Here is a 13,054-nt window from a genome sequence, read left to right on the forward strand (position 1 = left end):
CCTGCTATGATTCTGGTGATTTGTCCTCAATGCAGCTGTTTTGCAACATCTCCACTTACTCCTTCCCCACTAACTGCAAATATCTTCAAGGTGCTGCACAAAATAACATTGAGCCCTTTGCTATTTTCTCGTCTGCTCCATGTTCCTCAGAATTGAGTTGTGCAACATTGGAGCTTGGTTAATTTCTCGTTTGTCCGTTTGGGGACAAATGGGAAGTGAGATTGATTAATCAAGCAGCCAGCAATTGAGCATGAGATGGTCGGGGTAAAAAACAATCAGTGAGAGGATAACACTCAGAAACACACAGTATGAGAGGTCAGGTACAGTACATAAAGGCTGTGAATTTCAGGCTGCCGTGTGGCCCCAGTGGCCTAATGGATATGGCACTGGCCTTCTAAGCCAGGGATTGTGGGTTCGAGTCCCATCTGGGGTGTCAGTCCCTTGCCCTTCGTCGACTTGATTTCTAATCTACTTTGGGAAAGTCTGCATTCAGTTGATGAGAAGTGGTGCCTAACGTCTTCTTGCACAAGTTTTGCAGGATTGAGGTGAATTGTCTGAAAGGGAAAGCACAGTCAGAATGGCTGAAAACCTGCTGAGATTCTCCTGGGGATGGCATGGTGGCTCAGTGGGTAGCACGACTGCCTCACAATGTCAGGGTCCTGGCTTTGATTCCTCCCTTGGGTGTTTATTTGCATAGACTTTGCACATCCTCTCCATGGGGTATTCCGGATGCTTTGGTTTCCTCCCACAGTCCAAAGATGTGCAGGTTCGGTGGATTGGCTTTGGGGAATGCAGGGTGAGAGGATAGGGGTTGGGTCCTAATGGGATGCTCTTCAGAGGGTCAGTGTGGATGAGATGGGCTGAATGGCCTGCACTACTCATGCGAGGACTTTTATGAACAGTTTTGGAGCAGATGGTCAGAGCTCCACTGCAGGACCCAGTCAAGGCTTTGCTAAGGGTTTGGCGTTCAGGTGTGTTTTCCTCCTCTCCTGTCCCTCATCTTCCAGAATCTTCTGTGGCTTTGGCCAATACGGTCATGAGCTGGGTTCACATCATCCAATGGGGTCGCACCAATACCCTTCACTGTTATCATGCCAGGAGCTATAAAGTGGATTGACTCAGGCTGACATTTCTCCGATATACAACCCTCAGTCTGGTTGGAACTGGTTCTTCTTGAATCTTTCTAGCTCTTTGATCTTAGTTGCACTGTTCTCTGGAGCTGATAGCTGCTGTTTAATTTAGTTTGGCCAATTTTCTATCCGGTCAAATTTCTCCAGCTGAGGATCAATTGAGAATGCCTGATTTTGTTGCCATGGTCACATGACCACACAGGATTGAGATCAGTTGCACAGTGAAGGTTTCAACAAAATCAAAACCCCAAATAAGACTTGAGCCCATAATCTCTGGTTTAGGAAGTTAGTGCCTTATCCATGAGATCACTGGGGCTCCAACAGATAGACCTACCAATCTATGGACAAAGCAACTTCTGTTTTGGTTGTGTTGGTGTCAGTCTAAGCTATATTCTGTCAACATTACCAGCTGAAACCCAGATTACCTGCAGCCAAGATCACCGTCAGTTTCTTGGATGAAGTCTTCACGACTGGTAACGCTGACAGTCACCACTGGAGAGTGTCTCTGCCATTATCTGCAGTTGACCCTGCACATCAACGGTTTCATCAGCAAACCTCAAGAAACAACATCCAAAACCTATGTGCTCTTGAAGGCAAATCCCTTCTCATTAAGACAAGAAACAAAATATCTTTAATGTGATGATGTTGATTTGAACATTCGGGAAGATCAGGGAAAAGGAGCACAGGGACACACACCTGGATGGCAGTCCCTTCACGAAGCCTTGACTGGGCCTTTGACCATCTGCTCCAAACTTGTTCAGAGAAGCCCTAGAGTGGGGTGGGAGGAGTCCATTCAGCCCATCACATCCACACTGACCCTCTGAAGAGCATCCCAGCCAGGCCTAACCCCTATCCTCTCACCCTGCATTCCCCAAAGCCAATCCACCGAACCTGCACATCTTTGGGCTGTGGGAGGAAACCAAAGCATCCGGAGTACCCCATGGAGAGAATGTGCAAACTCGACACAAACAGACACCCAAGGGAGGAATCAAAGCCAGGTCCCTGACACTGTGAGGCAGCAGAGATACCCACTGAGCCACCATGCCATCACCAGGAGAATCTCAGCAGGTTTTCAGCCATTGTGACTGTGCTGTCGCTTTCAGGGAATTTCGCCTTAATCCTGCAGATCCCCAAAACACTTGTACAAGGCAACGTGGGACACCACATCCCATCAACTGAATGCAGAGATGGGGATGTTTGCAAAGTGGATGAAAGAGCAAGGACACACAAGGAAGAGGCCAATACCCCAGATGGGACTTGAACCCACAATCCCTGGCTTAGGAGGCCAATGCCTTATCCATTAGGCCACTGGGGCTGCATAGCTTGTGAAAAAATAGCAGCCTTTAAATACTGCACCCTGACCTCTCATTGTGTCTTTTTCCGAGTTTTCTTCTCTCACTGCACTCTGGGGATCCAAGATGGCGGTGTTCTCAGACGATCATGTTGCAGAGCTTCGCACCACAGCACAAGGGGGAAGAATTTCTATCCCCCCAATCCAGACCATCGTGATATCCTGGGACTCTGAAAAGGTTGTGGAGTCCCAGGACATTGTGAAACATCAACGTACCTGCGTTTTCATCGTCCAGAGATGTTGAAGAAGGGAGGAGCAGTGTCCGGGGCCAGGCCCCCGGCCCAGCCTGCAGGATCCTCGGACTCGATTACCGACGAGGCCCTGGGGAAGGAGCATGCGAAATCTCGCGAGATGTTGGGGAAGCAGATAGAGGTGAAGCTGGCCCCAATCTCTATCATGCTGCAGAAGCATGAACAGCAGCTGGGAGACCTGGAAAAGAGGACGGATGAGGTTGAACACACAGTCACAGCGGTGGAAGTAGTGCACACGCAACTGTCTGTGCCTCGGACTAGAGAGTCCCCGAACACGATTGATCTCTTGGAACCCAACGTACCTCTCATTGCATTAGAGCCAGTCTCAATACCAGACACTTGGCTGTTCTTGCTACATTCCCCTGAGAATCCATCACTCCCTACATTTTCCAAAACAACATATTTGTTTGAAATGGGGATAACCACAGAAGAATCCTGCATTACCTGCCTACCTCTCTTACCTTTCCTGGCGTTAACCCATCAATGTGACTATCGGAGACATTCCCCCCTTCCTATAACTGCCATCCATCACATCCCCTTGCTTTTGTGAATACCTCACGGTCTCTAACTCTCTCTCCAACCAATCCATTTGATCTGATTTCTCCAACCAACAGCATTTATTGCAGACATAATCCTCAGTAACTGGTATACTCTCCCTAAAACTCCCACATCCGACAAGAAGAGCATATCACTCTACTAAAGCCATTTTTGTTTCTTTCAATCTACAGACCCAGAAAATAGCACTGTCTTATTCCTCTACCAAACACTGCTCCAGGTGAAATTAATACTTATGGCTTATATTTTAAGTTTAATCAAGAGACATAGCTCAATAAAACATATAATCGAGAAAGAACCCACTCTACCCACCACTGCAGACTTACTGTAAGGCCACACGTAAAATATTCACTTGTCTATTTCTGTGCTGTGACCTCCCCCAAACAGGTTCCTCCAGGATTGGTTGTGAATTTCACTGTTTGTTAATTTTCCCAGACACACTCCGAGCAGACTGGTACTAGTTCCAAAGTGGAATGTATAAAATACTCCATTGACTGACTGCCTGCATTGACTGCCTGCAGATGGTGCAAATACAAATTCATCCTGAAGACCTATGTGTGTGTACACGCGTGCATGAGAGAGAGAGAGTGAGTGACTATGTGCATGTGAGTGTGAGTGTGAAGAAGTATAAGCCTGTGAGCGTGTGTTTATGGGTGTGAGTGTGTGTGTCTGTGTCTGTGTGTGTGTGTGTCTGTGTGTGTGTCTGTGTGTGTGTGTCTGTGTGTGTGTCTGTGTGTGTGTGTGTCTGTGTGTGCATCTGTCTTTGAGAGTGTGTATAGTGTAGTGGGGTCCCCTGTAGTGTGACATGAGGCCAAGTTCCCAGTTGAGGCCATCCCCATGTGGACCGAACTTGGCGATCAGCCTCTGGTCGGCCACTTTGTGTCGTTGTGTATGCCGAAGTCTCCCTTGGAGGATGGTCACCCGAAGCTCTGAGGGTGAATGTCCCTGACTGCTGAAGTGTTCCCTGACTGGGAGGGGACACCCGTGTCTGGTGATTGTTGGGCGGTGTCCGTTCCTCTGTTGTCATAGCGCCTGTGCAGCAAAGTCGTCTTGTTCAAACTTGGACATGAAAATATTGGCATCTTGGTGAGGAAGTTAAAATGCACAAAGAGGGGTCAGTTCCATACTTTGCTTCTCTTTCAGGACACATTGGGGACTCAAGGGTTAAACGTTCCACTACCAAAGGCCTTACTGCAGTATCAACGGAAAGCCTGTCCTCTTCCAATACAGACAGAACATCTCAGTCAGGGGGGAGGCTGACTGTATCTCAGAAATAGAGCCGAGTGGAGCCACACATGTGGATTCCCCCTGTAGTCCTGGACAGAGGGATTTGCCCTTTCCACACAAGACTGCTAGCCTTGGCCACAACCCTGTTAAACTGCCTCCCACTCCCATTGTCTTCCTTCCCCTCCATATTACCATAGGGATGTGAATCCCCCATTTCCAGCCGGCAAACCCCTTCTGTTATCATCTCTTCACATCAACACATCACCGTGAAGAATATGATAATGAGCTTCTGTAATCTAATCACACGTTAGTACAGGACATCGCTGTTCATCGGGCTTTGTAAATTGATAATTACCTGCTTTAAACTATGTTTAATACAATCGCCCATGTGACTGATAACCCTTTTGTTTAATTCCTATAAAACATACTGTCTCTGTGTGTAGGGCAGAGATTCATGGAGAAGTGTCATTCCAAGTAGACTCAGGGCTACCTTTGGGGACATATTGAATCTCTCGCCAACTGTCCGATAATAAAACATCTACCATTGAACACAAACCTGTGTCGTCCGGATTTGTGGAACACAGTGGACCAGCACGAGGGGTCACAGTTTGAAGATATTGGGAGAAAGGTATAGAGGGAATGTCAGAGGAAGGTTCTTTACGCAGAGAGTTGTGGATGCATGGAATGCGTTGCCAGTGGTGGTGGTGGAAGCAGAGTCATTCGGGACATTGAAGCGACTGCTGGACATGCACATGGAGAGCAGTGAATTGAGGGGTGTGGAGGTGAAGTTATTTTATTTTACATGAGGATTAATCCTCAGCACAACATTGTGGGCCAAAGAGCTTATTCTGTGCCGTGCTTTTCTATGTTCTATGTTCTAAAATGTACATCAACAACAGTACTCTGTTAAACATCACTGTGCCTACGTTGAGCTTATGCAAATGATGTGTAATAGAAACTTGCACAAGGTCATTCCAGGATTTGGGAAATCTTGGGGTGAATTGTCTGAAAGAGACAGCACAGCCACAATGGGCTGAATGCCCACTAAGATTGTGTTGATTTGTCCTCAATGCAGCTTTTTGCAACATCTCCACTTCCTCCTTCCCCAGTAACTGCAAATATCTTGAAAGTGCTGCACACAATAACATTGAGCCCTTTTCCTTCTGCTCCATTTGCCTCAAACTGTGGGTCTGCAAAGTTGGAGTTGAGTTGATTTCTCGACTGGGAGAAAGTGAGCACTGCAGATGTGAGAGATCAGAGTCAAATTGTGTGGTGCTGGAAAAGTACAGCTGGTCAGGTGGCATCCGAGGAGCAGGGGAGTCAATGTTTCGAGTATAAGCTCTTCAGGCCTATGCTCGAAATGTCGACTCTCCTGCTCCTCGGACGCTGTCTGACCGGCTGTGATTTCTCAAATGTCCGTCTGGGGCCAAATGGGAGGCGAGATCAATTTATCAAGCAGCGAACAATTTAGCATGAAATGGAAGGGGTAAAAAAACAAGCAGGAAGGATAGAAATCTCAGAAAAACACACAATGAGAGGACTCAGAGCAATATGTAAAGGCTGCGATTTTTCTTCTTTGTGTGCAGCTCCAGTGGCCTAATGGATAAGGCACTGGCCTCCTAAGCCAGGGATTGTGGGTTCAAGTCCCATCTGAGGTGTTAGGCTTTTTTACCCCTGTCTTCATGACTGATCTTTGTCTGAGATCAAGTTGATTTCTCATCTCCCTGAGAAAAGTCCCCAGGTCTGTATTGGGTTGGTGGGAAATTGTGACAGAAAAATACAGAATTTTCAGGGTCTGCAGGATATGGGGGTGAATTCCCAGAAAGAGACAGCACAGTCACAATGGCTGAAAACCTGACACTTCTCCAATATACAACCCTCAGTCTGGTTGGAACTGGTTCTTCTTGGATCTTTGCAACTCTTTGATCTTAGTTGCACTGTTCTCTGGAGCTTTTGGCTGCTGTTTAATTTAGTTTGGCCAATTTTCTGTCAGGTCAAATTTCTCCAGCTGAGGATCAATTGAAAATGCCTGATTTTGTTGCCATGGACACGTGACCACACAGGATTAAGATCAGCTGCACAGTGAAGGTTTCAACAAAATCAAAACCCCAAATAAGACTTGAGCCCACAATATCTGGTTTAGGAAGTTAGTGCCTTATCCATGAGTTCACTGGGGTTCCAACACATAGGCCTACCAATCTATGGACAAAGCAACTTCTGATTTGGTTGTGTTGGTGTCAGTCTAAGCTATATTCTGTCAACATTACCAGCTGAACCCCAGATGACCTGCATGTTTGGTATTTATGATAAGGTCCAATATGTCAATGGAAATGATTGAAATCTGGGTGTTCAAGGTTGGAACTGATGGGGCTGTGGCTATGCATTTGGGTCCTTACCTTTCTTAGTCAAGGTATTGAATACAATTGCAAGGAGGCTATGATGGAGATATGAGGTAGTTAGGCCATCGTTGGAGAACACAGATTGGTCAAACATTTGTGGGAAGGCAACTGCTGAAAATCACCAGGCTCTGAGTCAGAGTCGGGGTTCACCAACAGAGTTTATTGTCCAAGGAAATCCCGGAGCTCCGGGGAGAGAGCAGCACCAACAGCACAGTGGTCAGCTGTGATTCTTCTCTCAACCCGGAGCACATGGTCAAGATACTGTTATACATTTTGTGATATAATAGGTCAGTGATGAGGTTATTGTCTCTGTAACATGGCTTGTTTATTGTAAACATTGCAGAATCCTTGATCGTTTCGGTACAGTTATTGTCAGTTCCAGTGTGGCCCTTGTTAATTTCAGTGCAGTTGTTGTCAGTTTCAGCGTCTGCGCGGACGTCCGTTGCTGTAGTAATGGGCGCTAATCGCTCTTCCTGAGAAGGATGATTACTGCAGCCCTGGTTATTATCACTCTGTATTGAGGCTGGATCTAACAGTTAGCATTTCTATCAAAGGTGTTGTCTGACCCAGACCCTTCGGCGGGCAGTGTATGTTATTCATGTGTATTGTCTCTCCCATCCGCCTTAAACTAATCAACTCTGTTGTGAGTGCATTGTGCTGGCATTCTGGTGGCCCCAGGCAGTGTCTGTGTTTGCTCTGCTGTCTCTCTCCATATTGTGGTCCGGCGGCCATCTTGTGTGCCAAGTGGCCAACTTATGGCTCAGCGGCCATCTTGTGTGTCCGTGTGCCTAGTGTCACCCTGCCCCGTGCCATCTCCCACTTCACTTTGTGGTCAAGGAGGCGAGGATATTAACTGGAACAATCCATGCTGGGCCATTGGAATCTCCTTCCTGTCCCGATATAGGGCTGGCTCTCTTCCCCCAAACGGGGTCCCGCAGGTTCGGGCAGATTTTCTCTCTCTCCAGATATTTTTTTATTTAAAAAATATACTTTCTTCATAAAAAATCAAATAGTAATGCAGACAAAGGTTCTAAATCAGTTGTGTACAGTCTATGCTGAGAGAAAAGGACCAACAAAACACTGGAATTTTGACATTTCTCAAAGTTCTGTGTCATGAAAAAAAAGGCATTTTGTACTTGGGCAGGAAACGATCTCTGTTCATTGTCAGGCACCAAGAGGGTCTGAGAACTGAAAGGACGATGTGATAATTTGTCAGAAAGACCTGAGACTGTGTTGTTTCCCTGTTACACCTTGGCAGCAGCTGCCCGAAACTTTAGTCCATCCCTCAGTGTGTCGTGACAGATCTTGGAATATGCTCGGCTGTAGCACTCGTTTAAGATCAACTATTCCCAGTAGAGTATTGGCAGTGAGTTATTGTGGCATAATGGGTCAGACTGTAGCTTCTGATGTCGTGGATTGGAGGTTCAGATCCCTTTTGGGGTGTTGACTTTTTAAGCCTGGTCTTTGTGGTGGCTGATTTTCGTCCCATATCAACTCCATCTCAATCCAAATAGACTGGATTTTTCAACTACTCCATTAAAAACCACTTGCCTGCTTCGGGATTATGACAAATGCTCTTTTGTCGAAACTTGCACAAGGTAATTTCAGGATTTGGGAGATCTTGGGGTGAATTGTCTGAAAGAGACAGCACAGCCACAATGGGCTCAATGCCCGCTAAGTTCCTGTTGAATTGTCCTCAATGCAGCTTTTTGCAACATCTCCACTTCCTCCTTCCCCACTAACTGCAAATATCTTGAAAGTGCTGCACAAAATAACATTGAGCCCTTTGCTATTTTCCTGTCTGCTCCATTTTCCTCAGAGTTGAGTTGTGCAAAGTTGGGGTTTGGTGGATTTCTTGTCTGTTCGTTTGGGGAGAACTGGGAGGTAAGAACAATTTTATCAAGCAGCGAATGATTTAGTGCGAGATGGAAGGGGGAACAACCAATCAGTGTGAGTATAAAACTCAGAGAAGAACACAATATGAAAGGTTCAGGGTGCAGTATTTATAGGTTGCCATTTCAGATTTGTCAATGTGGCCCCAGTGGTTTAATAACAAAGGCACTGGCTTCCTTACCCTGGGATTGTGGGTTCAAGTCCCATCTGGGATGGCTAACATTCAAGCCTTGTCTTCACGGCTGATCTTCTTTGTCTGATGTCAAGTCGATTTCTCATCTTCCCTGGAAATGTCCCCAGGTCTGTGTTGGGTTTGGTGGGATGTTGTGTCAGAAAAATACACAACTTTGTGGGGTCTGCAGGATATAGGGCTAAATCGCCCCTCTCTCTATGTCGGACTTGGAGGGATCAGTCAAAAGTGTCTTTTCTTTAAATAAAATACATAACTTGAAATAAACAAAAGAGGTCCTTGTTAGATAGCTCGTGTTTCCGTGCTAACTGATCGAAGGACATCATTGTGTCTCCCTCAAACAAATCACCCGCACAAGACACACCCCTAACTGCCCAATGTTTGAATCCTGAATCTATCATCCCCGGTTGAAAACCCGGCATACCCGGTGTAAGAGAAGGTGTCTTGCCAATATTGCCTTCCCTCTGTCGAATTGTCCTCCATGCTTTAACAGTATCGATAACTATTGGGTTATGGCAATGTTCCCGAACTGTCCTCATTTTGTCCAAACACAGCAAGTGAGTAAGGGGTCACCTTAGCCTGGGAGGTTTCAATATCGAACCATATTGAAAGAGGGTCCCCACAAGCCCAATCACTCATGTAGGATAAAAGTGAGCTTCGTTGGTAGCTTTTAATGTCTGGGAGATCCACTCCCCCCAGTCTGTGAGACAATCGCAGTTTAGGTCATTTAATGAGGGGCCACTGACGATGCCAAATAAAGGGGCTGAACCAGCCGTTCAGTCTCCTCAATGTTTGCTGATCAAAAATCAGGGGGAGCATCCATATAGGGTATAGTAAACGAGGGAGAATATTCATCTTAATAAGCACTATCCGACCCAACCACGAGACCAGAAGCACCTCCATCTTTGAAGGTCTTGTTTGAATTTGTCAAATAATTGAAAAAAATTGGCTTTGAACAGCCGATCCAGAACTGGAGTAATGAACATGCTCAAATACACAAAACCCCACCCTCATGACCATTTAAATGGGAATCGATATTCACCCTCAAGACGTAACACTTTCATAAGACCACCCATAGGCATAGACTCTGATTTTGCAAAATTAATCTTGTCCCCCAAAAAGGTGCCAAACACACAGATGCATGCTAACAGGAGAGGTACTGAAACTGCTGGATTTGATGAAAGAATTAGGACATCGTCCACATACAATAAACTCTGATGTAAATTTGACCCCACGTCTGGAGCTGATATATTGGGATCCCTATGAATGCCCTCCACCAATGATTCAATCCTCACTGTAAAAAGCAGTGGGGAAAGGCAACAGACCTGCCGGCTGACCCAAAAAATGTTAAAATTGCTTGATCACACCCTGTTGGTGATGATTGCAGTGAGAGGGTCATTGTGGAGAACCTTTACCCATCTTACAAAAACCTCGCCCAAGTCAAACTGCTCCAGAGTATACAAAGGGTACGACCGCTCAACTCGGTCAAGCGCCTTCTCTGTATCTAGAGAAATCACCAATCCCTATATTGACTGTTGTTGACACACTTGAATTACATTCAGCAGCCTCCTAACATTATTGGAGGATCTGCGGCCCTTTATTAAGCCCGTCTGGTCCTCTTTAACAATAGAAGTTAACACAGTCTCCAGCCTTAACACAAGAGTATTATAGAGGATTTTCAATTCCACATTTAAGAGTGAAATGGGTCTGGACTAAGCTCAGTCGCCCGGGACCTTCCCTTTTTTAAGAATAAGCGAAATATTGGCCTCTCTCAGAGATGGCGGGATACAAACATGGCTGTATGGGTCATTAAACATGTTGAATATCGGGCCTGACAATATGTTTATAAATTCCTTCTAGAATTTGCTGGGAAGTCCATCAGGACCGGGTGCCTTTCCACTCTGAAGCTGCTTCACAGCCTCCTGCACCTCTTGCTCTGATAAGGGGACATTGAGAAAAGACTCTTGTTCGGGGGTCACACCCAGGAGCTCCAGATCCTTGAATAAAGCCTCCATTTTGGCCCTCCCCTCCTCACAAACCTCAGATTGATGTAACTTAGAGTAAAATCTCTGGAATGACACATTAATCTTTTTGGAGTCACATGTTCGGTTCCCAGACCCTTCCCTAATCACCGTAATGGATTGAAGGGCGCTCCCTTTCCAAGCGAGATATGCTCAGTATTTACCAGACCTGTCTCCATGATCATATAACCTTTGCTTTGCAAAATTAAGCTCATTCTTTGCTGTCTGCGTGAGCACGGGATTCAATGCAGACCACAGCGCCGCAATCCTCTGTAACTTGATCAACGAGGGCCTGTCAAAGTCGACCTTCTCAGCTGCCTTCAACCGTGCTTCGAGGAGACGTTGCTGCTCACCCTTCTTCCGCCTCCTACTGGCAGTGTAGGAAATAACTGACCCACTGGCATAGGCTTTGTCAATTTCCAAAAGGAAGGATTGGCTACCATCCGAGCGTTAGTTAATGTCTAGGAAAGCCCAAAATGCCCGAGAGTAATGCTCCACAAATGTATTATCCTTGAGGATAAAGGGATCCATTTGCCAGTGCCTTGGACCCACTGTAACGTCCTTAATCTTAACCAACAGGTACACTGGAGTGTAGATGGTAATATTAACGATCGTACAAGGTGCCACCAAGTCCAGGGTTGCCACGGGGATAGGAAAAAAAATCAATCCTGGTGTGACATCTGTGTGGATTGGAAAAGAAAACCCGTAAAATCCCTGCCTGTAGGGTGGAGACACCTCCAGATGTCCACCAACCCTCACTCCACACACAGATCCATTGATTGTTTAGTTTGTCCAGAGGGTATCGTGGTTGGCGGGTGGAGGGGGGGGGGCATTGGGCAACCTCTGTACTGTGGGTCCATGAGACAGTTCAAATCTCCCCCTATAATGATATGCCAGTACTCCAGATTGATCAATTTAGAAAACGTATCTCGCAAAAAGTTGAGGGGCTGAGCTGGAGGGAATAAACATTTAAACACCATATTCTTCCCCATTTATCAAGGCTATAAGAATTGCAAACCTCCTGTGTGAGTGTCTTTAACACACTCTTGTAACTTAAATGGGAGATTCCTCCTCCCAATACAGCCACTCCCCTATTTCTGGTATTAAATGATGTGAAGTAAACCCGCTCAAATCCATTCTGCTGTAGTTTCAAATGCTCCCTGTCATCCCAGTGCGTCTCCTGTAACAAAGGAATATCCCCTTTTCCTTTCTAAGACTCAAAAGTACCTTCTTCCTCTTAATTGGTGAGTGACTTCCCTTGATATTCCAGGTTCACATTTAATCAAGTCATTAGCCATAACATTCTGCAGTAACATTTAAATTCCAGAGAGGAGGAACTCGAACCACAAATCACTGAGCCTTAGTGTCATATGATCCATCAAATATAAAAACTACATAAACTGAAACCACTACATTTAACAAACCTCCAAAACTATCAAAGATTAAAAGCAATACAAACCACCATTTCAAGTGCCAATGGCGCCGAATAGGGGAACTCACCTCCTGCCCAAAGGGGCAACTACTCATCCCAAACTGCCCATAAGTGGGCATCTAGCCATCCCAACCATTTTCCCTCCTTCTAGCTAGAGCTGTATCACAAACACAAGCAGAATAGAAAGTAAATATACCATAGAATAGCAATATGAATAAAGAAAAAAAAACATTTAAGATCGATGGGGTAAATACCCCACCCATCCTCTGGTATAACTTCACTTAGAAATTGAAAGTACACATCTCAACCGCCACCAAACACAGTTTAAACCGGATTATTACCAATCGGGAAAACAAGGAAAAGAAAGCTCCAACTGGACTTCCTCAGTTTTTTTAAAAAAACAGCAAAGACATAACCAAACAACACTATTTGTAGATACTAAATTGTTCAGATTCGGTTAATTTGTCCACAAAGTCTCTTGCCTTCTCCGATGTATCAAAGAGATGTACGGATCCATGTAAGGTTATCGGAGCACCGCCGGATACCTCAGAGAGTACTGGATCCCAAACTCCCTCAGTCTTCTCTTGGCAGAAACATTATCCGTC

The 13,054-nt window shown here is 45.7% G+C and overlaps 3 non-coding genes across 3 annotated transcripts; 2 read left to right on the forward strand and 1 right to left on the reverse strand.

Moving 5' to 3' along the window:
• The first annotated feature begins 360 nt into the window (after positions 1–360).
• On the forward strand, positions 361–433 carry trnar-ucu (transfer RNA arginine (anticodon UCU)). Its single transcript has one exon. It is a non-coding gene; the product is annotated as a tRNA-Arg (tRNA).
• Positions 434–2,372: 1,939 nt separating this feature from the next.
• On the reverse strand, positions 2,373–2,445 carry trnar-ccu (transfer RNA arginine (anticodon CCU)). Its single transcript has one exon. It is a non-coding gene; the product is annotated as a tRNA-Arg (tRNA).
• Positions 2,446–6,099: 3,654 nt separating this feature from the next.
• On the forward strand, positions 6,100–6,172 carry trnar-ccu (transfer RNA arginine (anticodon CCU)). Its single transcript has one exon. It is a non-coding gene; the product is annotated as a tRNA-Arg (tRNA).
• The last annotated feature ends 6,882 nt before the right edge of the window (positions 6,173–13,054 follow it).

The sequence above is a fragment of the Chiloscyllium punctatum genome, chromosome 18 (genome assembly GCF_047496795.1).
Source record: "Chiloscyllium punctatum isolate Juve2018m chromosome 18, sChiPun1.3, whole genome shotgun sequence".
Taxonomy (NCBI): domain Eukaryota; kingdom Metazoa; phylum Chordata; class Chondrichthyes; order Orectolobiformes; family Hemiscylliidae; genus Chiloscyllium; species Chiloscyllium punctatum.